Raw genomic sequence first — 26,784 nt, 5'->3', positions numbered from 1 at the left:
ATGATTTTCCATTACCTTCTCCCTCACTTACTCCTCGTACACCCATATTTGGTGTTTCCAGGGTCATAGGCCTAGGTTTGCTTCCATTTATAAGATGTTGTTATTACCTGTTACTGAATGTTCTAAATCTCATACCGAATTATTCTGGGAAGCAGACTTATCTTTGTCGCTTTCTATTCCTGCATGGGATAAATTCTGGCTCAAGTTACTCAAAACTTCTATTGCCGTCAGCATCACTCAATCCTTATACTTTATTTATAGTAAAGCTGTTATCATTCCTGCATGTATATCCAAGTTTTCCCCTACCTCCTCTTCCCTTTGCAGGTGCTGTTCTACGTCCACTGGGACTTTTATTCATCAATTATATGAATGTTCTAATGTATTGAAGTTTTGGCAATCTATTTGGTCTAAATGTATAAAATATTTCAATGTAATATTCCATAATCATTGCAAAATGTTTTTCTAGGTTCCGCCTTACCTACTTTTAAAGTTTATTCTCCTATTTCTTTGTTGTTTGATATTTGTATTGCTCCTGCATTCAAAGTGATTCTGTCCTGATGTAAAGATAACTCTAAATTATCATTGTTAACTTGGTGTGTCTTCTCTTTCCTTATCTCAGAAAATTAAATCTGACCTATTGTGGTTACCCTTTACTTCATATCTTTCTACATATACACCTGCACCTTAGTTTTTTTTTTCTTCTTTTTTTTAATCTTCTTTTTCTTCTTTTCCTTTTTTATATTAATTTTATGTTCTAGAATTCTCTTCTCTCTTTCGTTCTTTTCTTTTCTTTCCTCTCTTTTTCTCTTAAATTATTTACCCATGTTTTCTTCATATACATTAATTGTTTTATTTTACTTACAATGTGTTTATTTGCTTGATAATATTTTTATTTTCTCTTTATCTGAAAATGTAATGAAGATATTAAAACAAAAATAAGAAAAGAAAATGGTGCAAATGTGAATTACTCAGATGCCTTTCTCTGTTCGTGGCCTCTCCTTCCCATCACCATCTCCATCTTTCCCTCTAGGAGCATTCTCTCTTTTTTCAATCCTCAAGTACCTGTGGGTACTGAAATGCTTTGCATCAAATCTGTCAATAGCCCTCATTTAAATGTTATTTGCCAATATTTGTCTCTCGTGTGTTAACTTGTTTATATTTTATGCCCTAAAAATTCATTTTCCTAATGTATTTAGGGCATCATTTATTATTGTGTTGCAGAGATGATTATTTTTGTACAGAAAGGGAAACCTTTCTGTACAAAAATAATCACAAGAGGCTTATCCTCTTTCTACGTGTGCTGCAGAATGCAACACATATAGAAAAAGGAAAAATAAGGAGAAATAAAACTATTTCTCCCCGTTGCGCCTCCCTTACGCCTCCCCTGGGGAGGCGTAAGCTTTAGGCACTGCCTCAGATTTACGATTTCTCATAAATCTGGGTCAGTGTCAAAAGGCCATGGATGTTGCTGGGAACGCCCCCAGCAACACCCATTGCACGTCCTTTTAACACAAAACACTGCGTTAAAGGGGCTGATATTTATCAGGCAGCATTAATGCCAAAAAAGTGGCTTAGGGCTGCCTGATAAATTTCACGCAGGCGTCTGCGCCACAAAACATTACAAAAAGTCACGTTCCGATGGCGCAAGGGGCCTCATAAAAGAGGCCAAATGTTTTGAATTATGGATTGAGGAAGACGTAAGGGATGGAACTTGTACATAGATATTATGTAGATGATGTAGTTTCTTCTTTGTTTCCAAGAACCCTCACGAATGCTCGTACATAATGTACGAGCCCATCAGAGATGTTATAGAGGCCTTTATTCAAGGGAAAATCCCTCCTTCTGCACCCAGAACTGAAACTAGATAAGGTTCAATCTTCAGAGCTCATTATTGTGTAGTGTAGGGAACTAATGTAGGTGAAAGATCATGCTTATTATAAGGGCATCTAGAATCATGCCTATATTACGATAGCTAGAGTCATGCCTATATTATGATAGCTAGAGTCATGCCTATATTATGATATCTAGAGTCATGCCTATATTACGATAGCTAGAGTCATGCCTATATTACGATAGCTAGAGTCATGCCTATATTACGATATCTAGAGTCATGCCTATATTACGATAGCTAGAGTCATGCCTATATTACGATATCTAGAGTCATGCCTATATTACGATAGCTAGAGTCATGCCTATATTACAATAGCTAGAGTCATGCCTATATTACGATAGCTAGAGTCATGCCTATATTACAATAGCTAGAGTCATGCCTATATTACGATATCTAGAGTCATGCCTATATTACGATAGCTAGAGTCATGCCTATATTACGATAGCTAGAGTCATGCCTATATTACGATAGCTAGAGTCATGCCTATATTACGATAGCTAGAGTCATGCCTATATTACGATAGCTAGAGTCATGCCTATATTACGATAGCTAGAGTCATGCCTATATTACGATAGCTAGAGTCATGCCTATATTACGATAGCTAGAGTCATGCCTATATTACGATAGCTAGAGTCATGCCTATATTACGATAGCTAGAGTCATGCCTATATTACGATATCTAGAGTCATGCCTATATTACAATAGCTAGAGTCATGCCTATATTACAATAGCTAGCTAGAGTCATGCCTATATTACGATATCTAGAGTCATGCCTATATTACAATAGCTAGAGTCATGCCTATATTACGATATCTAGAGTCATGCCTATATTACAATAGCTAGAGTCATGCCTATATTACGATATCTAGAGTCATGCCTATATTACGATAGCTAGAGTCATGCCTATATTACGATATCTAGAGTCATGCCTATATTACAATAGCTAGAGTCATGCCTATATTACGATATCTAGAGTCATGCCTATATTACAATAGCTAGAGTCATGCCTATATTACGATAGCTAGAGTCATGCCTATATTACGATATCTAGAGTCATGTCTATATTACAATAGCTAGAGTCATGCCTATATTACGATATCTAGAGTCATGCCTATATTACAATAGCTAGAGTCATGCCTATATTACGATATCTAGAGTCATGCCTATATTACGATAGCTAGAGTCATGCCTATATTACGATATCTAGAGTCATGCCTATATTACAATAGCTAGAGTCATGCCTATATTACGATATCTAGAGTCATGCCTATATTACAATAGCTAGAGTCATGCCTATATTACGATAGCTAGAGTCATGCCTATATTACGATAGCTAGAGTCATGCCTATATTATGATATCTAGAGTCATGCCTATATTACGATAGCTAGAGTCATGCCTATATTACGATAGCTAGAGTCATGCCTATATTACGATATCTAGAGTCATGCCTATATTACGATAGCTAGAGTCATGCCTATATTACGATATCTAGAGTCATGCCTATATTACGATAGCTAGAGTCATGCCTATATTACAATAGCTAGAGTCATGCCTATATTACGATAGCTAGAGTCATGCCTATATTACAATAGCTAGAGTCATGCCTATATTACGATATCTAGAGTCATGCCTATATTACGATAGCTAGAGTCATGCCTATATTACGATAGCTAGAGTCATGCCTATATTACGATATCTAGAGTCATGCCTATATTACGATAGCTAGAGTCATGCCTATATTACGATAGCTAGAGTCATGCCTATATTACGATAGCTAGAGTCATGCCTATATTACGATAGCTAGAGTCATGCCTATATTACGATAGCTAGAGTCATGCCTATATTACGATAGCTAGAGTCATGCCTATATTACGATAGCTAGAGTCATGCCTATATTACGATAGCTAGAGTCATGCCTATATTACGATAGCTAGAGTCATGCCTATATTACGATAGCTAGAGTCATGCCTATATTACGATATCTAGAGTCATGCCTATATTACAATAGCTAGAGTCATGCCTATATTACAATAGCTAGCTAGAGTCATGCCTATATTACGATATCTAGAGTCATGCCTAAATTACAATAGCTAGAGTCATGCCTATATTACGATATCTAGAGTCATGCCTATATTACAATAGCTAGAGTCATGCCTATATTACGATATCTAGAGTCATGCCTATATTACGATAGCTAGAGTCATGCCTATATTACGATATCTAGAGTCATGCCTATATTACAATAGCTAGAGTCATGCCTATATTACGATATCTAGAGTCATGCCTATATTACAATAGCTAGAGTCATGCCTATATTACGATAGCTAGAGTCATGCCTATATTACGATATCTAGAGTCATGTCTATATTACAATAGCTAGAGTCATGCCTATATTACGATATCTAGAGTCATGCCTATATTACAATAGCTAGAGTCATGCCTATATTACGATATCTAGAGTCATGCCTATATTACGATAGCTAGAGTCATGCCTATATTACGATATCTAGAGTCATGCCTATATTACAATAGCTAGAGTCATGCCTATATTACGATATCTAGAGTCATGCCTATATTACAATAGCTAGAGTCATGCCTATATTACGATAGCTAGAGTCATGCCTATATTACGATATCTAGAGTCATGCCTATATTACAATAGCTAGAGTCATGCCTATATTACGATATCTAGAGTCATGCCTATATTACAATAGCTAGAGTCATGCCTATATTACGATATCTAGAGTCATGCCTATATTACGATAGCTAGAGTCATGCCTATATTACGATATCTAGAGTCATGCCTATATTACAATAGCTAGAGTCATGCCTATATTACGATAGCTAGAGTCATGCCTATATTACGATATCTAGAGTCATGCCTATATTACAATAGCTAGAGTCATGCCTATATTACGATATCTAGAGTCATGCCTATATTACGATAGCTAGAGTCATGCCTATATTACGATAGCTAGAGTCATGCCTATATTACGATATCTAGAGTCATGCCTATATTACGATATCTAGAGTCATGCCTATATTACAATAGCTAGAGTTATGCCTATATTACGATATCTAGAGTCATGCCTCTAGAGTCATGCCTATATTACGATATCTAGAGTCATGCCTATATTACAATAGCTAGAGTCATGCCTATATTACGATATCTAGAGTCATGCCTATATTACAATAGCTAGAGTCATGCCTATATTACGATAGCTAGAGTCATGCCTATATTACGATATCTAGAGTCATGCCTATATTACAATAGCTAGAGTCATGCCTATATTACGATATCTAGAGTCATGCCTATATTACAATAGCTAGAGTCATGCCTATATTACGATATCTAGAGTCATGCCTATATTACGATAGCTAGAGTCATGCCTATATTACGATATCTAGAGTCATGCCTATATTACAATAGCTAGAGTCATGCCTATATTACGATAGCTAGAGTCATGCCTATATTACGATATCTAGAGTCATGCCTATATTACAATAGCTAGAGTCATGCCTATATTACGATATCTAGAGTCATGCCTATATTACGATAGCTAGAGTCATGCCTATATTACGATATCTAGAGTCATGCCTATATTACGACAGCTAGAGTCATGCCTATATTACGATAGCTAGAGTCATGCCTATATTACGATATCTAGAGTCATGCCTATATTACAATAGCTAGAGTCATGCCTATATTACGATATCTAGAGTCATGCCTATATTACGATAGCTAGAGTCATGCCTATATTACGATAGCTAGAGTCATGCCTATATTACGATAGCTAGAGTCATGCCTATATTACGATAGCTAGAGTCATGCCTATATTACGATAGCTAGAGTCATGCCTATATTACGATAGCTAGAGTCATGCCTATATTACGATAGCTAGAGTCATGCCTATATTACGATAGCTAGAGTCATGCCTATATTACGATATCTAGAGTCATGCCTATATTACGATATCTAGAGTCATGCCTATATTACAATAGCTAGAGTCATGCCTATATTACAATAGCTAGCTAGAGTCATGCCTATATTACGATATCTAGAGTCATGCCTATATTACAATAGCTAGAGTCATGCCTATATTACGATATCTAGAGTCATGCCTATATTACAATAGCTAGAGTCATGCCTATATTACGATATCTAGAGTCATGCCTATATTACGATAGCTAGAGTCATGCCTATATTGCGATATCTAGAGTCATGCCTATATTACAATAGCTAGAGTCATGCCTATATTACGATATCTAGAGTCATGCCTATATTACGATATCTAGAGTCATGTCTATATTACAATAGCTAGAGTCATGCCTATATTACGATATCTAGAGTCATGCCTATATTACAATAGCTAGAGTCATGCCTATATTACGATATCTAGAGTCATGCCTATATTACGATAGCTAGAGTCATGCCTATATTACGATATCTAGAGTCATGCCTATATTACAATAGCTAGAGTCATGCCTATATTACGATATCTAGAGTCATGCCTATATTACAATAGCTAGAGTCATGCCTATATTACGATAGCTAGAGTCATGCCTATATTACGATATCTAGAGTCATGCCTATATTACAATAGCTAGAGTCATGCCTATATTACGATATCTAGAGTCATGCCTATATTACAATAGCTAGAGTCATGCCTATATTACGATATCTAGAGTCATGCCTATATTACGATAGCTAGAGTCATGCCTATATTACGATATCTAGAGTCATGCCTATATTACAATAGCTAGAGTCATGCCTATATTACGATAGCTAGAGTCATGCCTATATTACGATATCTAGAGTCATGCCTATATTACAATAGCTAGAGTCATGCCTATATTACGATATCTAGAGTCATGCCTATATTACGATAGCTAGAGTCATGCCTATATTACGATATCTAGAGTCATGCCTATATTACGATAGCTAGAGTCATGCCTATATTACGATAGCTAGAGTCATGCCTATATTACGATATCTAGAGTCATGCCTATATTACGATATCTAGAGTCATGCCTATATTACAATAGCTAGAGTTATGCCTATATTACGATATCTAGAGTCATGCCTCTAGAGTCATGCCTATATTACGATATCTAGAGTCATGCCTATATTACAATAGCTAGAGTCATGCCTATATTACGATATCTAGAGTCATGCCTATATTACAATAGCTAGAGTCATGCCTATATTACGATAGCTAGAGTCATGCCTATATTACGATATCTAGAGTCATGCCTATATTACAATAGCTAGAGTCATGCCTATATTACGATATCTAGAGTCATGCCTATATTACAATAGCTAGAGTCATGCCTATATTACGATATCTAGAGTCATGCCTATATTACGATAGCTAGAGTCATGCCTATATTACGATATCTAGAGTCATGCCTATATTACAATAGCTAGAGTCATGCCTATATTACGATAGCTAGAGTCATGCCTATATTACGATATCTAGAGTCATGCCTATATTACAATAGCTAGAGTCATGCCTATATTACGATATCTAGAGTCATGCCTATATTACGATAGCTAGAGTCATGCCTATATTACGATATCTAGAGTCATGCCTATATTACGATAGCTAGAGTCATGCCTATATTACGATATCTAGAGTCATGCCTATATTACGATAGCTAGAGTCATGCCTATATTACGATAGCTAGAGTCATGCCTATATTACGATATCTAGAGTCATGCCTATATTACAATAGCTAGAGTCATGCCTATATTACGATATCTAGAGTCATGCCTCTAGAGTCATGCCTATATTACGATAGCTAGAGTCATGCCTATATTACGATATCTAGAGTCATGCCTATATTATAATAGCTAGAGTCATGCCTATATTACGATATCTAGAGTCATGCCTATATTACAATAGCTAGAGTCATGCCTATATTACGATATCTAGAGTCATGCCTATATTACGATAGCTAGAGTCATGCCTATATTACGATATCTAGAGTCATGCCTATATTACAATAGCTAGAGTCATGCCTATATTACGATAGCTAGAGTCATGCCTATATTACGATATCTAGAGTCATGCCTATATTACAATAGCTAGAGTCATGCCTATATTACGATATCTAGAGTCATGCCTATATTACGATAGCTAGAGTCATGCCTATATTACGATAGCTAGAGTCATGCCTATATTACGATAGCTAGAGTCATGCCTATATTACGATATCTAGAGTCATGCCTATATTACAATAGCTAGAGTCATGCCTATATTACGATAGCTAGAGTCATGCCTATATTACGATAGCTAGAGTCATGCCTATATTACGATAGCTAGAGTCATGCCTATATTATGATATCTAGAGTCATGCCTATATTACAATAGCTAGAGTCATGCCTATATTACGATATCTAGAGTCATGCCTATATTACAATAGCTAGAGTCATGCCTATATTACGATAGCTAGAGTCATGCCTATATTACGATATCTAGAGTCATGCCTATATTACAATAGCTAGAGTCATGCCTATATTACGATATCTAGAGTCATGCCTATATTATGATAGCTAGAGTCATGCCTATATTACGATATCTAGAGTCATGTCTATATTACAATAGCTAGAGTCATGCCTATATTACGATATCTAGAGTCATGCCTATATTACGATAGCTAGAGTCATGCCTATATTACGATATCTAGAGTCATGCCTATATTACAATAGCTAGAGTCATGCCTATATTACGATATCTAGAGTCATGCCTATATTACAATAGCTAGAGTCATGCCTATATTACGATAGCTAGAGTCATGCCTATATTACGATATCTAGAGTCATGCCTATATTACAATAGCTAGAGTCATGCCTATATTACGATATCTAGAGTCATGCCTATATTACAATAGCTAGAGTCATGCCTATATTACGATATCTAGAGTCATGCCTATATTACGATAGCTAGAGTCATGCCTATATTACGATATCTAGAGTCATGCCTATATTACAATAGCTAGAGTCATGCCTATATTACGATAGCTAGAGTCATGCCTATATTACGATATCTAGAGTCATGCCTATATTACAATAGCTAGAGTCATGCCTATATTACGATATCTAGAGTCATGCCTATATTACGATAGCTAGAGTCATGCCTATATTACGATATCTAGAGTCATGCCTATATTACGATAGCTAGAGTCATGCCTATATTACGATAGCTAGAGTCATGCCTATATTACGATATCTAGAGTCATGCCTATATTACGATATCTAGAGTCATGCCTATATTACAATAGCTAGAGTTATGCCTATATTACGATATCTAGAGTCATGCCTCTAGAGTCATGCCTATATTACGATATCTAGAGTCATGCCTATATTACAATAGCTAGAGTCATGCCTATATTACGATATCTAGAGTCATGCCTATATTACAATAGCTAGAGTCATGCCTATATTACGATAGCTAGAGTCATGCCTATATTACGATATCTAGAGTCATGCCTATATTACAATAGCTAGAGTCATGCCTATATTACGATATCTAGAGTCATGCCTATATTACAATAGCTAGAGTCATGCCTATATTACGATATCTAGAGTCATGCCTATATTACGATAGCTAGAGTCATGCCTATATTACGATATCTAGAGTCATGCCTATATTACAATAGCTAGAGTCATGCCTATATTACGATAGCTAGAGTCATGCCTATATTACGATATCTAGAGTCATGCCTATATTACAATAGCTAGAGTCATGCCTATATTACGATATCTAGAGTCATGCCTATATTACGATAGCTAGAGTCATGCCTATATTACGATATCTAGAGTCATGCCTATATTACGATAGCTAGAGTCATGCCTATATTACGATATCTAGAGTCATGCCTATATTACGATAGCTAGAGTCATGCCTATATTACGATAGCTAGAGTCATGCCTATATTACGATATCTAGAGTCATGCCTATATTACAATAGCTAGAGTCATGCCTATATTACGATATCTAGAGTCATGCCTCTAGAGTCATGCCTATATTACGATAGCTAGAGTCATGCCTATATTACGATATCTAGAGTCATGCCTATATTATAATAGCTAGAGTCATGCCTATATTACGATATCTAGAGTCATGCCTATATTACAATAGCTAGAGTCATGCCTATATTACGATATCTAGAGTCATGCCTATATTACGATAGCTAGAGTCATGCCTATATTACGATATCTAGAGTCATGCCTATATTACAATAGCTAGAGTCATGCCTATATTACGATAGCTAGAGTCATGCCTATATTACGATATCTAGAGTCATGCCTATATTACAATAGCTAGAGTCATGCCTATATTACGATATCTAGAGTCATGCCTATATTACGATAGCTAGAGTCATGCCTATATTACGATAGCTAGAGTCATGCCTATATTACGATAGCTAGAGTCATGCCTATATTACGATATCTAGAGTCATGCCTATATTACAATAGCTAGAGTCATGCCTATATTACGATAGCTAGAGTCATGCCTATATTACGATAGCTAGAGTCATGCCTATATTACGATAGCTAGAGTCATGCCTATATTATGATATCTAGAGTCATGCCTATATTACAATAGCTAGAGTCATGCCTATATTACGATATCTAGAGTCATGCCTATATTACAATAGCTAGAGTCATGCCTATATTACGATAGCTAGAGTCATGCCTATATTACGATATCTAGAGTCATGCCTATATTACAATAGCTAGAGTCATGCCTATATTACGATATCTAGAGTCATGCCTATATTATGATAGCTAGAGTCATGCCTATATTACGATAGCTAGAGTCATGCCTATATTACGATATCTAGAGTCATGCCTATATTACAATAGCTAGAGTCATGCCTATATTACGATATCTAGAGTCATGCCTATATTACGATAGCTAGAGTCATGCCTATATTACGATAGCTAGAGTCATGCCTATATTACGATATCTAGAGTCATGCCTATATTACGATATCTAGAGTCATGCCTATATTACGATATCTAGAGTCATGCCTATATTACGATAGCTAGAGTCATGCCTATATTACGATATCTAGAGTCATGCCTCTAGAGTCATGCCTATATTACGATATCTAGAGTCATGCCTATATTACAATAGCTAGAGTCATGCCTATATTACGATAGCTAGAGTCATGCCTATATTACGATAGCTAGAGTCATGCCTATATTACGATAGCTAGAGTCATGCCTATATTACGATAGCTAGAGTCATGCCTATATTACGATAGCTAGAGTCATGCCTATATTACGATAGCTAGAGTCATGCCTATATTACAATAGGTAGAGTCATGCCTATATTACAATAGCTAGAGTCATGCCTATATTAGGGTCTCAATATGAGACATTACAGTACTGCTGTGATTCGCATAACCAGGAAGAAACGGTTATGAACAATAATTTTCTTTTATATTACCAGTATTTTACATCTTACTGTTGACTTATAATACTGGATGAATACTTCTAGAGGCTTTTCAGTTGAATATAAGAAAAGAGTCCAGAGAGTCCAGCTGTAGTTCAAAGAGATTTACCACATAATTAACCCGTCCCCAAAATATTCTCATTTTTCATGGTGAAATAGAAAATGTCTGTGTCTATGAAGCTCATTAGTGAATACGCCCTACCCTCTTTAGGCGAGTCTCCCAGGCGGATCCCACCAGCCAAGCCTTTCACGTGAGTACTTGTTAAATCCAATTCTAACTTTAGAGCAGACACTGGAACCAAAGAATTAAAGTTGCGTAAATTGCGCACATTTTGACGTTCCATTTTCTCATGAAAATCCTACTTTGCCATGTTGATTGATTCTATGGAATACAGAAGTGTCAGGGGAATTTCGTGTCATGTATATTGATAGTAAATGTATGAAATGCCTCTGATTCACTAAATTGTATGATAATCCTAAACCATTAATTAGCGCGTGACCCGTGGCCTAGAAAGGGGGGTGTGGTGGGTACTGGCCACCCCGGGGTGTCATACCTGAGGGAGGTAACAAAATGGCAAAAATATCTGTTTTAAACACATATTTTTGCCATTTTGTCAAGCCGGGGGTGACAAGAAATGTTGCTATGCCACTGTGCATGACAACGCTTGAGAAGAACTATGGCTAACGTGATCCATGGCATTCAAACATGTTCTTCCCTAGATAGAGATATGAATTCACCACGTCCACCATCTCTTCACCATGCAACCAACAATAGTTACCAAATTACCTACCTTTGTTACCTTTAAAAGTCAATACTTTACATTTTGACACATTAATCTTTTCAACAACTAGGGAGTGTCAAGCTGCTGTAAAGAGCCCAGCCAATGACTCCAACGCTTGGTGGTTAAATCAAGAAGGACAATGTCACCAGCATAAAACAACCATAGGAAAGGGCGGCCGCCTGAGCCCTACTCCTCTCTATTGACCATGTTTTCAGCAAGAGCTGAAGAGTAAAGCAAAAAGAGAATAGGGTACACTAAGCAGCCTTGTTTCAACCCCATGCACCATACCAGTCAATTCCATCTTGAATAATTTTAGTGAAAATATAGGCATTTAGTGAAATAGATGTTCATACACCTCTAGTGGATATGGGTTTTGGTCAAGGTCAGTAACCCAAGCCATACCTGGGAGCACAATGTGGGTATTTATGGAAAATCACTCAGGCAATGTACCACCACAGACACACACATTTCCAGCACACACTTCCATCTGTGTGCACTGTTTAGTACTGTAGCTTCTCTGTATTATCCCATGGTGTGCTATTTGCAAACACACACTGTCAGCAATCACACTCAACATGTGCGCGCTGCACTACACTTCACCTTCATGTATTGCACTTCTCACAAGCACACATATAGCCAGCACGTGCTTTAATTGCACATGCACTGCAAAGCACTGCATCTCTCATGCAATGTAATATTCTCATTCACACTCTCAGTAAATGCATTAACCATTAATGTACTGCACTGTACTGCTCTATCTTTGTACTGTAACCTTCCGTGGCACACACACAACACTTAACAGCTACCTGATGTAGGCCACAAGCACTTAGCAGAGGAACTTTGAAAAGGTGAGTGAGCTTGTAAGCCTTTTTTCAGTGACACAAGGTAACAAGTATTTGCAAAGCCAATAGGTCTAGCCTATGCAAGAGCTATTGGCTTTACCAATGTGTTTTAGCAATATTGTACACCAGCGTTGCTGCTGTTCAGCATGGCTACATGTTAGTGGCATAGAGAAAAGTGGTATAGAGTGAAGTGTCAAAGAGTGGAGTAGAGTGGTGTATAGTGGAGTGGTGTACAGTGGAGCTATGGAGCAGAGTGGAACAATGTGTCATAGAGTAGAGTGGAGTAGCATAGAATGGAGCAAAATTACATACTGGGAGTTGAGTGGAGGACAGTGTCATAAATTGGAGTGGTGTAGAGTGTCATAGAGTGGTATAGAATGGAGTAGAGTGCCATAGAGTGGAGTGGAGTAGAGTGCCTTAGAGTGGAGTGGAGTAGAGTGCCGTAGAGTGGAGTGTCATTGACTGGAGTAGCTGAGAGTGAAGTGGCATGCAGTGGAGTGAAGTGTCCTAGAGTGGAGTGGTGTAGAATTGAATAAAGTGTCATGGAGGGATGCAGAATGGAGGGTCATACAGTAGAAGTATGAGTGGCATACAGTGGAGGAGTGTAACATGAAGTAGTGGAGTAGAGTGGAGAAGCGTGTCATACAGTGAAGTGGCATACAGTGGAGTAGAGTGTCGAACTGTGGAGTGGCATAGAGTGGAGTAGAGTCTTGTACAGCGGTTGTTGTATAGCGGAGTAGCATAGGGTGGAGTACAGTGTTGAAGAGTGGAGTGTCAGTGTGTAGTATCGTAGAGTGGAGTAAAATGGCATGGAGTTGCACACAGGGATTTGTGTAGAGTGTCTTAGAGTAGAATGGCATGGAGTGACTTAGAATGGCACAGAGTGGAGTAGAGTAGACGATCGTAGATTGGAGGGTGGAAGAGTGGCATGGAGTGGCTTGAAATGGCACAGAGTGGAGTAGAGTAGACGATCGTAGATTGGAGGGTGGGAGAGTGGCATGGAGTGGCTTGAAATGGAGTGTCATATAGTGGAGTGGAGGGTCTTGGAGTGGTGGGTTGTAGAGTGGAGGGTTATAGATTGGAGGATCATAGTGAAGAGTAAAGTGTTGCACAGTAAAGTGGCATGGAGTAGCACAGAGTGAAGTCAAGTGGAGTAGGGTGGTCTAGAGAAGAGTAGCATAGAGTGGAGTAGAGTAGAGTGCATAAAGTGGCGTGACGTAGTGATCTAGCGAAGAGTGCAGTAAATTATTTGTAGAGTGGAGTGGCGTGCAGTAAAGTGTCATAGATTGGGCCCGCGTGGAGTGGCATAGAGTGAAGTAAAGTGTTTTGTGGAAAATCGTAGAATGGAGTGTCATGGAGTGCTGTCGAGTGTCTTGTCATGGTCTAGAGTGAAATGGCATAGACTGCAGTGCCATAGAGTGGGAAACAACCTTTACAACGCAACCATTACATCGCACTACATTTACAACGCAGTCATTACATCGCAACATACTTTACAATGCATGTCACTACAACGCATCCATTACATTGCATGGCACTGCAACGCATGACACTACATCGCATGTCACTACAACGCAGGCATTACATTGCATGTCACTACAACGCATGACACTACATCCCATGTCACTACAACGCAGGCATTACAATGCATACTCTAACAATGTATACCATTGGAGTTAGAGTAGTAATTTTTACCCTTACACTATCCAACACTTACCCTACTGTTGCACCCCTTGAATTAGAATAGTAATTTTTACCTCTACACTATCCAACACTTACCCTACTGTTGCACCCCCTTGAGTTAGAATAGTAATTTTTACCCCTACACTATCCAACACTTACCCTACTGTTGCACCCCCTGGAGTTAGAATAGTAATTTTTACTCCTACACTATGCAACACTTACCTTAAGTGTAATGTTATGGTTTGCGTTGTAATGGTATGCGTTGTAAAGGTATAATACAATGTAATGGAATGCGTTGTAAATGTAGTTTAACCCCTTCTGTGCTGATGACGAGCCCAGGCTCGTCATGCAGCACGGTGCTCGTGTGCTGGTGACGAGCCTGGGCTCATAATGAGCCGTGGAACGCACCTACGCGGGGATAATTCCCCCGCTGTGCTGAGCATTCCATTGCGCGGGCGTGGTCATGACGAGCCCAGGCTCGTCACCAGCACACGAGCACCATGCTGCATCAAGAGCCTCGGCTCGTCATCAGCACTGCGGTGCTGTGTGCGGCCCCCCTCCCACCGCGCCGCGGGGGAATTAGCCCCGCGGTGAAGGGGTTAAAAAAATGTGCTGTAGTGGTAAGGGATGTAAATGTATGCGTTGTAAAGGATGTTGCATGCAATGTAAAAACTGCGTTGTAAAGGCATGCGTTGTAAATGTATGCGTTGTAACATTATACATTTCATAGAGTAAAGTGTCGTAGGGTGGAGGAGAGGAGAGTAGAATGTCTTAGAGTGGAATAGCGGATTGTTGAGTATGCATGGTGAGGTAACGCACTGTCATTATAGACAACACGTTTTCAATTGAAATAACCATTTCATTTGCACAGACAGTTTTACTGATAATACTACACAGCACACGAAGGATAATGTGTAGAAATAGCATTACAAAGTGTGTTGATTTGTTTTGATCGTAGTAATATATCCGTATCCACCACACTTGAGAATTACACAAAATGTGTTTGATTTGTGTCTTCCGACTTCTGATATATTCTGAAATATTTGCACAGTTCATTTACAGACTTTAAATATTTTGTTTGCCAGTAAAAAATATCTTTCTTTCCCTTACTCAGCAAGCTTGTCACAAAAATCCTCTCATTTTGTAGGCTCAGAAAGAAAACTAAGCACAAAGCTCCCTCAGAAAACAAAGCCTGAAATTTGATTCATGTCTTTGAATGAACAGCAAATGTGACAAAATAGGAACAAATGGGCATATTTATGACATTGTCACGCAGTGCAGCGCAGCAAGACACCTTTTTTTGTGCTGTGCTGCGTAATAGGGAAAGGGCAGGAAGATGCTGTATTTAGAAGAATACGGTGCATCCCTGTCCTTTCCCCTGGGCTAGTGCCCTTTTGGCTGCCTAGCACCAACGCAGGCACAGTGCATGACATCAGAGCTAGTGGACTGTCTGCTGGGGGTTTGGCGGAAAGAACAAGCTGACTACATCGCCCAGGAGGCCTATACTCTGCTCACCTGCACCTTGTTGCCGCGCCCATACGCGCTACATAACGGCTCGCGGCCCTCGCTTCGCGGGAGCCGCTCGCAGCCGTGGACTGTCTGCTGGGGGTTTGGCGGAAAGAACAAGCTGACTACATCGCCCAGGAGGCCTATACTCTGCTCACCTAAACCTTGTTGCCCCGCCCATACGCGCTACATAATGGCACCCGGCCCCCGCTTCCCGGGAGCCGCTCGCAGCTGTGGAATGTCTGCTGGGGGTTTGGCGGAAAGAACAAGCTGACTACATCGCCCAGGAGGCCTATACTCTGCTCACCTAAACCTTGTTGCCCCGCCCATACGTGCTACATAGCGGCTCGCGGCCGATGCTTCGGGGGTGCCGCTCGCAGCCGTGGAGTGTCTGCTGGGGGTTTGGCGGAAAGAACAAGCTGACTACATCGCCCAGGAGGCCTATACTCTGCTCACCTGCACCTTGTTGCCCCGCCCATACGCGCTACATAACAGCTCGCGGCCCGCGCTTCGCGGGAGCCGCTCACAGCCGTGGACTGTCTGCTGGGGGTTTGGCAGAAAGAACAAGCTGACTACATCGCCCAGGATGCCTATACTTTGCTCACTTGCACCTTGTTGCCCCGCCCATACGCGCTACATAACGGCTCGCAGCCCCCGCTTCGGAGGTGCCGCTCGCAGCCGTGGACTGTCTGCTGGGGGTTTGGCGGAAAGAACAAGCTGACTACATCGCCCAGGAGGCCTATACTCTGCTCACCTGCACCTTGTTGCCCCGCCCATACGCGCTACATAACAGCGATTCAGAAAAGGGGGTGGTGATGAACAGAGTGTCTGAATTAAGCAGACCACTCTTACCCAGTCCAAAGATCAGGGCTTGATCCATCACCGTTATTTATCTCACTGCACCATCCCAGCTTAGAACCTGGCTATATGCAAATCAGTCTGTCCCTGGCCCAGTGCATCATGGGAACAGGGCAGACTAAACTACCAAGCCAATTCTTCACCAGAAAGGAAACAAGCTACCGGGGACCGGTTTCTGGCATTTCAGCCGTCTTCGGCCCGGCTTGCTTGAATCCTGATGGTGCAGTGAGAAAGGGACTCATGTCTGAGTATACCCTGCCACACCTATAGTGGCCAAAAACGATTCAGAAAAGGGGGTGGTGATGAACAGAGTGTCTGAATTAAGCAGACCACTCTTACCCAGTCCAAAGATCAGGGCTTGATCCATCACCGTTATTTATCTCACTGCACCATCCCAGCTTAGAACCTGGCTATATGCAAATCAGTCTGTCCCTGGCCCAGTGCATCATGGGAACAGGGCAGACTAAACTACCAAGCCAATTCTTCACCAGAAAGGAAACAAGCTACCGGGGACCGGTTTCTGGCATTTCAGCCGTCTTCGGCCCGGCTTGCTTGAATCCTGATGGTGCAGTGAGAAAGGGACTCATGTCTGAGTATACCCTGCCACACCTATAGTGGCCAAAAACGATTCAGAAAAGGGGGTGGTGATGAACAGAGTGTCTAAATTAAGCAGACCACTCTTACCCAGTCCAAAGATCAGGGCTTGATCCATCACCGTTATTTATCTCACTGCACCATCCCAGCTTAGAACCTGGCTATATGCAAATCAGTCTGTCCCTGGCCCAGTGCATCATGGGAACAGGGCAGACTAAACTACCAAGCCAATTCTTCACCAGAAAGGAAACAAGCTACCGGGGACCGGTTTCTGGCATTTCAGCCGTCTTCGGCCCGGCTTGCTTGAATCCTGATGGTGCAGTGAGAAAGGGACTCATGTCTGAGTATACCCTGCCACACCTATAGTGGCCAAAAACGATTCAGAAAAGGGGGTGGTGATGAACAGAGTGTCTGAATTAAGCAGACCACTCTTACCCAGTCCAAAGATCAGGGCTTGATCCATCACCGTTATTTATCTCACTGCACCATCCCAGCTTAGAACCTGGCTATATGCAAATCAGTCTGTTCCTGGCCCAGTGCATCATGGGAACAGGGCAGACTAAACTACCAAGCCAATTCTTCACCAGAAAGGAAACAAGCTACCGGGGACCGGTTTCTGGCATTTCAGCCGTCTTCGGCCCGGCTTGCTTGAATCCTGATGGTGCAGTGAGAAAGGGACTCATGTCTGAGTATACCCTGCCACACCTATAGTGGCCAAAAACGATTCAGAAAAGGGGGTGGTGATGAACAGAGTGTCTGAATTAAGCAGACCACTCTTACCCAGTCCAAAGATCAGGGCTTGATCCATCACCGTTATTTATCTCACTGCACCATCCCAGCTTAGAACCTGGCTATATGCAAATCAGTCTGTCCCTGGCCCAGTGCATCATGGGAACAGGGCAGACTAAACTACCAAGCCAATTCTTCACCAGAAAGGAAACAAGCTACCGGGGACCGGTTTCTGGCATTTCAGCCGTCTTCGGCCCGGCTTGCTTGAATCCTGATGGTGCAGTGAGAAAGGGACTCATGTCTGAGTATACCCTGCCACACCTTTAGTGGCCAAAAACGATTCAGAAAAGGGGGTGGTGATGAACAGAGTGTCTGAATTAAGCAGACCACTCTTACCCAGTCCAAAGATCAGGGCTTGATCCATCACCGTTATTTATCTCACTGCACCATCCCAGCTTAGAACCTGGCTATATGCAAATCAGTCTGTCCCTGGCCCAGTGCATCATGGGAACAGGGCAGACTAAACTACCAAGCCAATTCTTCACCAGAAAGGAAACAAGCTACCGGGGACCGGTTTCTGGCATTTCAGCCGTCTTCGGCCCGGCTTGCTTGAATCCTGATGGTGCAGTGAGAAAGGGACTCATGTCTGAGTATACCCTGCCACACCTATAGTGGCCAAAAACGATTCAGAAAAGGGGGTGGTGATGAACAGAGTGTCTGAATTAAGCAGACCACTCTTACCCAGTCCAAAGATCAGGGCTTGATACATCACCGTTATTTATCTCACTGCACCATCCCAGCTTAGAACCTGGCTATATGCAAATCAGTCTGTCCCTGGCCCAGTGCATCATGGGAACAGGGCAGACTAAACTACCAAGCCAATTCTTCACCAGAAAGGAAACAAGCTACCGGGGACCGGTTTCTGGCATTTCAGCCATCTTCGGCCCGGCTTGCTTGAATCCTGATGGTGCAGTGAGAAAGGGACTCATGTCCACCCTAAGCGTGGAAGGGTATTCTCAGATGTGAGACCCTTGCTCATTGCACCATCAGGATTCAAGCAAACCGGGCCGAAGACGGCTGTAATGCCAGAAACCGGTCCCCGGGAGCTTGTTTCCTTCCCAGTGTAAGAATTGGCTTTTGTAGTTGGGTTTGCCCTGTTCCCATCATGCACTGGGACAGGAACAGACTAATTTGCATACAGCCAGGTTCTGAAACTGGGATGGTGCAGTGAGCTAAAAAACGATGTTGGATCTAGCCCTGATCTTTTGACTGGGTGAGAGCTTTCTGCCTAATTCAGAGACTCTGTCCCTCACCACCCCTTGTTGTAAATAATTTTGTCCACCCTAAGCGTGGAAGGGTATTCTCAGATGTGAGACCCTTGCTCATTGCACCATCAGGATTCAAGCAAACCGGGCCGAAGACGGCTGTAATGCCAGAAACCGGTCCCCGGGAGCTTGTTTCCTTCCCAGTGTAAGAATTGGCTTTTGTAGTTTGGTTTGCCCTGTTCCCATCATGCACTGGGACAGGAACAGACTAATTTGCATACAGCCAGGTTCTGAAACTGGGATGGTGCAGTGAGCTAAAAAACAGTGTTGGATCTAGCCCTGATCTCTTGACTGGGTGAGAGCTTTCTGCTTAATTCAGAGACTCTGTCCCTCACCACCCCTTGTTGTAAATATTTTTGTCCACCCTAAGCGTGGAAGGGTATTCTCAGATGTGAGACCCTTGCTCATTGCACCATCAGGATTCAAGCAAACCGGGCCGAAGACGGCTGTAATGCCAGAAACCGGTCCCCGGGAGCTTGTTTCCTTCCCAGTGTAAGAATTGGCTTTTGTAGTTTGGTTTGCCCTGTTCCCATCATGCACTGGGACAGGAACAGACTAATTTGCATACAGCCAGGTTCTGAAACTGGGATGGTGCAGTGAGCTAAAAAACGGCGTTGGATCTAGCCCTGATCTTTTGACTGGGTGAGAGCTTTCTGATTAATTCAGAGACTCTGTCCCTCACCACCCCTTGTTGTAAATATATACATAACAGCTTGCGGCCCCCGCTATGCGGGACGCGCGCGGGCGAAGCCCGGGCCAAGGGAGGGCCCGTCTGAGCACGAACGAGGACGGGACGGGGCCACCCTCTTTAATTTGGCAACGGAGCTTCATAAGAAGGTCTGTGATCTATTGCTGGATATTTAACAACTTTGTCTACACTTCTGCTATTACGAGTACCTGGTGCAGTGGTATTCCCAGAAAGGTAGAAATGGCTTCAGCCAAGGTGGGAAAGGGGAGGAAATCTTTATCTGGAGGAACCATTGTGGGCACATTGGATCAGTTCCTAACCAGGGCGTCCAATGTGCTTGCGCAAGAAATCGAATTGACTGAAAAAAGACTATCCATGGAACCGGCTTTTGACAAAAGGTCATCAATGGGCGGGTTAGCTTTGGTGACGTCACCGGTGCCCTTACAAATAATCAACACTGTCTCCTTAGGCCAAGAAGGAGAGGGCACGCTGCCATCAAATGTATCTGGCAGCATGTCTAGCCTCCCAGCGACCATGGACACTGTTGTAATTGATTCATGTATTCCCCTAAAAAATCATGAGCTTCCAGGAGTAGCGAAATTGAGACTGTTAACCCGGTCAGCATCTAGCACTAAATTGGGGACCACCTACTCGGCACCAGATCCAGTAGTTAAAAGAAAGCGTGGTGCTGCCACACTGAAGAATAAGAAGGCCAAAATTAAAAAATGTGGTAACCTGGAGACAATTCAATCATCAAGGGCCACATCCAGCCCTGATACACCTCCATCTTCGGCACATAGACCTATGATAAACCCAGGTATCAGTGATACGTTTCCCACTGATTTAGGAGAAGACTTTTGGGCTAAACTGGAACTTATTTTCACTGAGACCTGTTTGCCCATATATGATAGATTGAACTCTATAGAAGAAAGACTCTCCCATCTTGAATCTTTGTTTGTTCCTGTACAGGCAGAGGTTGGTACACAGGCTGAATGTGGTTCGGGAAATATGGAGGGGCTGCCTAGGACAACAAATACAGTCTGTAACTTTGTAACCCCGCAGGTCCCTAATGCTATAGTGGAATCATCTACTCAAACTGTATCCAAAAACCAACACCAAAATCGATCAGGGAATATTGCTGTGTGCAATGGCGCAGAAATATCTAAAAGAGTGGAGCGGGGGGGATAGCGGCGTTGGAAGAAATTATAGCCCCGTAAATACGGTAAAGAACTCTGATGTACTAAAGAGTGAGCTACCACGTTTAGACCTTCCTCCAGAGTCTATACCATATGTGGTAGTTTTAGCAGGGGTTCCAGTTCTGAGCCAGGGAAAAAAGGAAGCTTATAGTGACCTTAAAAATAAATGCATACACTGGCTGAGATACAACAGGCCCCTTCCAAACCAGGTATCAGGTGAAATTCTTTTTACCAGACGTGTGGATTGGGTAGGATCCCGGACGAAAAATATTCAGGGTGATTGTGTTGCTATTAACTTCAGGAATAGAAGGGCTGTTGAGCACATTTGTAATTGGGCGATAGGATGTCCCGCAACACAAATACAATCTCTACCTCTAACCTACTTCTACCCGGCTGCATCAATTACTTCTAACTTTGCAACTGCTACAAGAAGGCAGCCTTGGGCGGCTGGGGACAACTTGGCCTATAACGTACAGGAGGGGCATGATAACTGGATGGAACCCCAAAATTATTCTTCTGATCTGGCTATGTTCCACCACAATAACAGATTTAGTGTTTTGGACCTTGTAGATTGACGGTCAAGGTGCAGTTTGTCTCCAGCTGCCATTATTGATAAAATTGGTCTCGCCGAAGTGCTACAGGGTTCTGTAGGAATGGATAGTTACAATACACAATATGGTCCGCAGGGAAGCGAGAGTAGCTGGGGGGTAACCAGAAGCAAAAGCAGTGGTAGGCGGAGAAGCCTTGATGGTGCATTGGTTTGTGCCCCGTCGCTAGTATCAGAGGAGGGTGTAAGTAGTTTGAGAACGAATACTGAGGTGGGAAGGACTAGAGTTCGAGCTCTAATGGAGAAGGGGACTGTAGTGCCACTAGACTTAGGGATGGGGGACAGGCATCAGGATGGATTACCATCTGGGGCAGCCAGTTGCAGCATGGCACAAAAGAATCCTAAATTGCGAGAGGCAAATGGCAATATCCAAATCCTTTCATGGAATTTGGCGGGGATTAAAAATAAATTATTGTGTCCAGACTGGGCTTTGTTTGTAGAAAAACATGATATCTGTTTAATGCAGGAAACATGGGCTTTAGAAAATAACCATCAAAGTGGCTTTGCAATTTTTTATATATTGGCCACAAAGAGGGGTAGGGGTAGACCATCAGGAGGTCTAAGCATCTGGGTGGGTACGCACCTGGGTGCAAAAGCAGAGCAATTGGCTACAGATTTATTGGATATACAATGCGTCCTCCTAACCCTCCCCACAAATAAACAAATTGCCTTAATTAATATCTACTCAAGGCCGACACAGAGTGGGCAAGAGTCTAGAATTGTTGAGCAATTGAGAGAATACATACTTACTCTCGACCCTGAGATTATCCTAATAATTGGGGGTGATCTCAATTGCCAGTTTGAACCTCTTAATAATGTGAGCTTAGATGATGAAGATAGTGAGAACCAGTATTGGAATATTTTGGAACCGCAGATTCTATCCATTAGAGAATGAACACCGCTGGTACTCCAAATCAACTTGTTTACTCTTTCTATCTCTTTGAGGGCCTGCAATGGGAGACTAAAGTCGGATAGACCTGGCCTACCCACTTTCAATAGAGAAGGGCAAACTTCGACCATAGATTATATTATGGTCGAATCTAGATCCTGGGATAGGGTTCTGGATTTTCAGATTTTTAACCGGAAAGATAGTGACCATAACGCCCTAGTTATGACACTCAAGCCAGGGAGTTGGGGCTTGTCGAACTATCAAGTAGCGCCCACATTAGTACAGCAACCTCTCTTGCTACATAACAACAGGCGGAGGGTAAAATGGCCCTATATACAGGATTCCCCAAATAAGTTGGCACACATATACCAACAGGTTGTGCCACACCTTAGGGATATGGCTGAGGTGGAATCAACGGGTCCCCAAGCAGGGCAGGATACTAGGCCGTTGGAAATTCATAATCAGCTGACTGCCAAGCTGTTGGGGGTATTCTATCTGGAAGTTAGTATCAAGGAAAAACCGTTTCCATCTCATCCCTGGTATAACTCAACTTGCCGCAAAATTAAAAGTGAGTTATTGAAAGCCATAAAAGCCAGGGATAAGTCAAGTATTAAGGAACTTAGGCTACACTATAAGCGGGCTGTCGACTCTGCAAAGAAGGACTGGGAAGCCAAAAATTGGGACGAACTGAGAATTGCCTACAGAATAAGGATCTAAAATCCTTTTGGGCAATAGTTAGTGGTGGGGGATGGAGGGCAAAGCAGCTATAGAACCAAATATAGCACAAACTATATGGGAGGCCCATTATGGAACGCTGTATGCTTCTTCAGGTGAGGATGCCATAGCACTTTCAACTTCTTGCCTCCCCCACGAGTAACGACTGGGGGGGGGGGAACAGGAAATTATTCCTACTGAAGTTGAATCTGCTGTCGCTAAGCGATTACCAAATAAGGCACCGGGTCTTGACAAGCTTTCGGGGGACCTATTTAGGTCACAACCAAAAATAATGGCTCCCTATCTCTGTGTCCTGTTTAATTCCATCTTAAGGGGAATGGACCCGCCGGATACGTGGCGTGGGGCAGAAATAGTTCCCATTTACAAAAAAGGCTGCCCCCTACTACCGTCCAATTATAGACCTATCAGCCTGATAGATAACACCCAGAAGCTGATGGGACGAATTATCCTGGAAAGAGTTCAGGCCTGGGTTGAGAAAAATGAGATCTTGAGTCCTCTCCAGGCCGGTTTTAGAGCAAGTACGTCAACAACGGACCACATATTCAGATTTCAGGTCCTGTATTGGAAAACAGTGAGTGTGGAGGGTGGCAGCCTCTACCTCATCTTTGTTGACCTGAGGTCTGCATTTGATCTGGTCCCCAGGGGAAAACTGTGGAATGTGCTCCTGGACTTAGGAATCCCATCTTACCTCTTGGATGTGTTAACAAGGCTCCACACAGAAACCTATGCCCAAGTGAGGTGCGGGAAGCATGGAGAATTGTCATCACGCTTCCCGGTAAAAAAGGGTTTGCACCAGGGGTGCGTCCTGGCTCCTACCCTTTTTAGTATATACATAAATGGTCTTATAGATCCCTTATTAGGCCTAAAGGATATTGATTCCCCAACGCTAGTCTCAGGACGGGTACCCGCATTGATGTTCGCGGACGACACTTTGTTGTTGTCCAAGACATCAATGGGGATCCAACGTACCTTGGACGGTTTTGCAAATTTCTGTGCACTGAGAGGGCTGGAGATAAATTTAGCTAAAACTAAATTTATGATTTTCAACCCACCCAGGCAGACTCGCCAAAATCCAGTACTGGATGGTATTCCTTTGGAGCGAGTAAAAACCTTTGAGTACTTAGGTATTATCCTTGAGGAACATCTGGAATGGGATACTCAGGTATCAAAGGCAGCCCTTAAGATGACTCAAACATCGGGAGGGATATTAAAAATGCACAGACTTTCTAAGTACAAGCCTGCTGCTCCCGTCATAGAAATTTACAAAGTCCAGGTTAGAGCGGCCTCCATGTACGGGGCAGAGCTATAGGGGCATCATAAGCTTACTAGCCTCACAAGGGTAGAGCACACATTTATGAGGAATTTGTTGAGATTGCCAGTTAGCTCTCCTCTAGTACCCCTCTGACTGGAATTAGGGCTGCTCCCAATTGAGGAGGAAGCAGCGCTAAGGCCGCTTACATTTTTTATTTTTTTTGTCCTCATTTGCCTTCCCTTTCCGACAAGGGACATACCAACCACCTTGCACGACTTAAAGACGTGATTTGATTTTCCGATGGCAGAGGTGTCCCAAAACCAGAGGGAGAGTATATTTAGCTCCATCTAGGTATTTTTCAACCTGTAGGACCAAATCGATTCTAAGCTGGCCCTGGTCCAGGAGCATTAATGGCATAATCATCTGACCCGGGGAAAAAAAAAACCCGGGTTCACCTCCAGTTAATTAAGAGATCCCAAAAAGCCAAATTACGTTTACTAGCAGTTCTTCTGAGGTCCATTTTAGATGTTTCATATAAAGATGAAAGCCACCGAGAGTGTAAAGGGGGAGTTTTTTCTATCCACTGGATACAGATCTGTCTACTCGCCAATAAAACCGCATAAAAAAGGAAAGATTTCTCCTTGCCCTTAATATTGTCTTCTATTCCAAAGATGACAAGTGGAAGAGTAATTGACAGAGATGTATGTAGAATAGAATTTAAAGTATTCTTCATCTCTTCCCAAAAATTTGAAAGATCTGGGCATTCTAGGAACATATGTATGTCATTGGCACCTACCATGTTACATTTATTACATTTTGGAGAAGATTGTGGATGGTCCCAGAATTTACTCCTTACAAGAATGAGTTCAGGGATGTGTGGGCCGAAATCAGAACAAAAATAATCCGTTGGCTAATCCACATTAGGAAACATTGTAGTAGGATTGGCCTACCTGAGCTTTGGGTAACACCAGAAGTAGCGTGCCAGGCACTATCTAAGGCCGATCTGGTGTACCATTATAGACACCACAACCTAATTTCTCTACATATGAGTTCTACAGTGGGAAGGCTGACATCTCAATTCCTCCAAGTTAAAGTGGACTATAAATTGGAAGATTTCCTTGACTGGATCTATCCAGCTTTGGCAAAGAAATTGTATATGCAATTGAGGATGGGTAGTTTGCCGCTTATGTCATTTACCAGCAAATGGGACATAAATAAAAATACTGAGTGCCCAGCGTGCAAACAACATCTTGAAAATGAAATTCATGTCCTTTTCTTTTGCCCCAAATACCAGGCTGCACGTAGATACTGGGCGAAACCAATTTGTAGGAATCTTGGCTTTAGGGAGTGCTCTAAGGTCTTTAGAGTATTAAAATATTATACACACCCCCCTATTGTTTTTGCTGTTTCTCGCTTTTTAAACGCAATGTGGCATAAACGATGAAACTTCCTAATGAAATGATTTATTGATTTAATTATTTGATGAAAAATTTTAAATGTACAACTTCGATAACTATTTTGAATGGTTTAATATCTTTTTTAAATGCGAAATGCTTTTTAATTTTTTTTTAAAGTAGTTGTATATATAAATGTGTCTGTTTTGTGAATGTTCTATGTTATTTATTCTCGCATTGTAATGTTGTATGTATTTTATCATTTACTTTTATGGTCCTTGGTGGCCGAAATAAAGTTATCGATGGATGGAATATCCCCCAGGAAGCGAATTGTGCAACTCAAAT

At 41.7% G+C, this 26,784-nt stretch overlaps 1 protein-coding gene across 1 annotated transcript in view; it reads right to left on the bottom strand.

Annotated features, from left to right (window-relative positions):
* Nucleotides 1-26,784, bottom strand: part of LOC147706586 (uncharacterized) — a 487,499-nt gene that overhangs the window by 49,953 nt on the left and 410,762 nt on the right. The gene's annotated exons all lie outside the window — the stretch shown is intronic.

This window comes from Lissotriton vulgaris, chromosome 7, assembly GCF_964263255.1.
Source record: "Lissotriton vulgaris chromosome 7, aLisVul1.2, whole genome shotgun sequence".
In the NCBI taxonomy this organism is placed as follows: Eukaryota; Metazoa; Chordata; class Amphibia; order Caudata; family Salamandridae; genus Lissotriton; species Lissotriton vulgaris.
Note: the sequence above shows the minus strand (reverse complement) of the source record. Positions and strands in the feature narration are given on the sequence as shown.